We start from the raw sequence: 4739 nt of genomic DNA on the forward strand, positions 1-4739 counted from the left end.
TATGCTAGTCAGAGCGTTGATGTTACTGACTTTTATATTTTGCACAATAGACTGATGTTTACAATATTCCTGTTGGGAGTGTTAAATATCAAATTTCAAAGGGTGATCTTTCCCATATTATTTTGAGAAATCTGCCCTTGCAGACTTGTTCGGTCCAAGGAGGTTCACAGTTAACTTTACATTGCTGGATTAAATATAGTTTCAAGCTACATTCGTGCTTTTCTCTAAATCGTAAATTACTATTAAATGCTGATAAGTATGCATTTGGCAGAATAAAAATCAGTCCAGTTTGGAGCAAATGTAAAGATATTGATAGCATAACCATCACGTTATAATTGACTTTGAAGCAATAAAAAAATTTGGGTTTGGGAAGACAAAATACTGGTTATTCATGAAGCTTACTTAAAATGTCTTTTTTTAAAAATAGCATTTGATAGGTCAGCGTCCTCGCTCAGTTTGAGGACTTCGGTTTGAAATTTTCATCTATTTTAGTCACCAAACTTTCAGTGCTCTTTGTGTCATTTCAGGTTTTGTGCAATTTGGAGTATTTTGCTTTCTGTTCAAGGAAAGCCTTCCTGGCCTCAGTTAGGCACAGCCTTCAGGACTCTGACACTAAATGAGAATTCGTGTATTTTTAATATTGGGAGGTTAAGTATAACAACAAACCCATGCATGAATATTTTGACAAATATCAATTTGTAGTTTGAATAACTTTAAAAATAATGTTGTGCTGTGGGAACTGTTGTGCAGTTGCATGCCCCTTATCCTGATTCAGGTATCTTCTGTGGGAGATTGCTTCCTATTTTACCACAAATCCCACAGACGAAAATCCAGCATGTGAGAAAAATGTTTGTGCTCTACCTTATCTTTTGGCTTTGTAGGATTGTATTTTTCCAATTTTACATCTGATTTGTAGTAACCTCATGATTGTTATCAGTGCCACATGCTAGTCAGAGTAGAAATGATAGAATAGGCAGGATGAATGTGTGGTTTGAGCGATGGTGCAGGAGGGAGGGGTTCTGATTTTTGGGATATTGGGACTGGTGCTGGGGGAGGTAAGACTATAACAAATTGGATGGTCTACACCTGGGCGGGGCTGGAACCAATGTCGTAGGGGTTGCTTTTTCTTTTTTTATATAGATATTTTTATTAGAAATTTAACATTTTAACAAATTTACAAAAATAAACAAAACTCTCAAGTACAAACATTGATATATAAATAAATCTTCAATATACAATAATCAAAATTTAACAAAAGAAAAATACCGAGAGAGAAAAAACAAAACTCAATTAACTACTAATCTAACCTACAATTAGCCAGAGTGTATAATTGAGTCACTTACATCTTTCAAATAAGAGAAAGTGAGAGAAAAAAAAAGTGGGGGAGAAAAAAAACCCCCCCAACGGTTAACATAGAAGTTGGATATTGAAATACTTGCTCGGAATGTGTTAACATCACATATAACAAAACCCGTATTCGTGCGGGATTCCTCTCCCAAGGGGCCCCGGACCAGCCATGTTTGTAATCTCAATTAAATAAAAGCCCTTGTTAGGATAGCCAAAATATCTATGTAAAAGGGCTGCCATATTTTATAAAATAATTCGGTCTTTCGGTGCACCATATTTGTAAGGAAGTCAAGGGGAATACATTCCATAATTAATCTGTGCCAATTTGAAAATCCAGGAGGGCCCTCAGCCACCCAGTTTACCAAAATATTTTTCCTTATGGAAAGAGAGAACAGAAAATAGTCTCTTCCTATTTGACATTCCAGGTGCACCACTTAACCGACTGATCAACCATAATCATCCGAGTAAATCCGAGACCCCTCGGGAGGGGAAACCCTATCTAAAACATCCCGAGCATAGAGCATATAGAATTTACAAAAATAAAGGTTCTCTAATACACTCACAACAGTATAATAAAAAGAAAACTATTTCTAAATAATAAAAAAACATATTTAAATGGAGATTATCCCCCTTGTTCCCAGGGGGTATCACTTCTTTTCCAACAGTCCATCATATCCTCTCCCAACCAGTGCCCCACCCTTGACCCAGGTGCTGCTTAATACAATGAGAAGAATTCAGATATAATACAGAGCTAGAGTTAAGTGAGCACCCTACCCCCACCTCACCCCACCCACACCTGAGTATAGTTGGTAGTATTAATACCATGTATAAACATATATAACTATAAAATTACAACTTCAACAAATTATAATTAAATATAATAATCTAAAATAGCAAGGGAAAATAACCCCGCTCCTAGAGACAAAAGTAAAATAGAATAAGGTAACCACCTCTCCTCACCAACATTAACTAAACCCCCTGGCTTTTATATATATACATATACATATACATACATGCATACACACATATATATACATACATACACACACATACGTATAATAATAAAATAAAACAACCCTAAGGGGGGGAGAAAATCGTTAAATGGAGAGCAAATAAATAATTCCCCCCCCCCCCCCCCCCCCCCAACATGATAATAAACAGTAAGATAAGAAAAAGAAAAGGGGGGGATATAAATCGGAGTGGGGAAAAGGCAAGCCAACATACATTGTCTCTTACGATTTATTTAAGAGAGTCCAAAAATTCCTTAGCCTTGTCTGGAGATCTGAAATTATACCCAGATCCTTCATGGTTAAAACATAGCGTCGCTGGGTAGCGTAAGGAGTACTGAATATTTAAGTCCCTTAAACACTTCTTCACCTCATCGAACGCCTTCCTCCTTCGAGCCAGAGCCGGGGAGAAGTTCTGGAATAACATGATCTTGGATCCTTTATAGATCATGGCTTGGGGATCTTTTCCAAGATTTCTAGAGGCATCTAGGAGTATCTGCCTCTCCCTACAGCTCTGCAGCCGGAACAGGACTGGGCGTGGGCGCTGGTTCGAGCCGGGCCGACGTATTGCGACCCGGTAGGCCCATTCTACCCACACCTGGCCTGATCCAGCCTCCAGATCCAAAAGTTGTGGCAGCCACTGTTCCAGGAATGCTGTGAGCTGGCCTTTCTCTTCCCGTTCGGGAAGGCCCAGCAAACAATATTTTTTCGGCGACCTCTATTATCGAGGTCGTCCATGTAATTCTCTAAGGTCCGGACTCGCTGTTCGAGAGTCCGGACCTGATCCGCGGCCGATTGAGCTGCAGTCTCAGAGGTCGCGGCCTTTAACTCCGCTCCTCCGACTCGGCGCTCAAGTTCCTGGATGTCTCGGCCGTGCTTCTGTAGCTCGGCCGAGAGTGATTCCCATCGATTTCGGGACTCCTCAATAAATGTGTCGATCTTCGCGTCCAGCTTGGTGATCATCTCCACAGGGCTTGTTATCGTCGGTAAGTCCCCCGGGGCGGCTATGGACGCCTCAGCTCCAGCTGGAGAGGGTGGGGGAGGGGTTCCTGCTTGCTGAGAGCTGTGGGCTCTCTTCCCTTTAGTCATTTTTCCTAAGAGATTAGATTATTTAAACTTAATACTAATACTAAACAACTAATTATATTAAATAAAAGCTATTTTAGATGATTTGGTGAGTGTGGTGGGGGTGGGTGACCCACTTTGCCCAAGTCTTGAGCGGAGCACTGTAGACTCAGACTTGCTGGGTCGCCGCCATCTTGAATCCCCTCGGGGTTGCTTTTTCTAACACTGTTGGAGAGGATTTAAACTAATGTGGCAGCGGGGTGGGAACCAAATGAGGTTAGTTGACAATAAGGAGGTAGTAATTAAAACCTGTAAGGAACTAGATAATGAAGTCAGCATGACTAAGGAGAAGAGTTAGCAGGGAGCAGATGATGAACGCAAAGGGTGTTTGAGGTGGTCTGAGGTGCATTTGTTTTAATGCGAGAAGTGTAGTAGATAAGGCAGATGAATTTAGGGCTTGGATTAGTACCTGGGAATATGATGTTATTGCTATTACTGAGACTTGGTTGAGGGAAGAGCATGATTGACAGCTAAATATCCTAGGATATCGATGCTTCAGGTGGGGGAGAGGGAGTTAAAAGGGTTGGAGGAGTTGCATTACTGGTCAGAGAGGATATCACAGCTGTGCTGAAGAAGGGCACTATGGAGGACTCGAGCAATGAGGCAATATGGGCAGAGCTCAGAAATAGGAAGGATGTGGTAACAATGTTGGGGCTGTACTACAGACCTCCCAACAGCTAACGTGAGATTGAGGTACAAATATTTAGAGATCTTAGAAAGGTGTGGGAGCACCAGGGGGTGGTGGTGATAGACATTTTAATTTTCCCAGCATTGACTGGGATTCACTTTGTGTTAGAGGTCGATATGGAGCAGAATTTGTAATGAGCATCCAGGAGGGTTTTCTAGAGCAGAATGTAAATAGTCCAACTCAGAAAGAGGCTAAACTGGACTTGCTGTTGGGGAATGAGCCCGGCCAGGTGGTTGAAGTTTCAGGAGGGGATTTATTTGGGATTGGTAATTTGGGGTAAATTTTAGAATACTCGTGGACAAAGATGAATGGTCGTAAAAGAAGAGTGCTAAATTGGGGGAAGGCCAACGATAGCAAAACTTGGGAAGAGCTGTGGAATGTGGATTGGAAGCAGCTGTTTGAGGGTAAATTCACATTTGATATGTGGGAGGCTTTGAAAGAGGAGGTGATCAAAGTGCAAGCAGACATGTCCCTATGAAAATGAGGGATAGAAATGGCAAGATTAGGGAACCATGGATGACAGATGAAAGTTGAGAGACTAGCTAAGAGGAAAAAGAAAGCATACACAAGGT

This window comes from Hemiscyllium ocellatum, chromosome 3 (genome assembly GCF_020745735.1).
Source record: "Hemiscyllium ocellatum isolate sHemOce1 chromosome 3, sHemOce1.pat.X.cur, whole genome shotgun sequence".
Lineage (NCBI taxonomy): Eukaryota > Metazoa > Chordata > Chondrichthyes > Orectolobiformes > Hemiscylliidae > Hemiscyllium > Hemiscyllium ocellatum.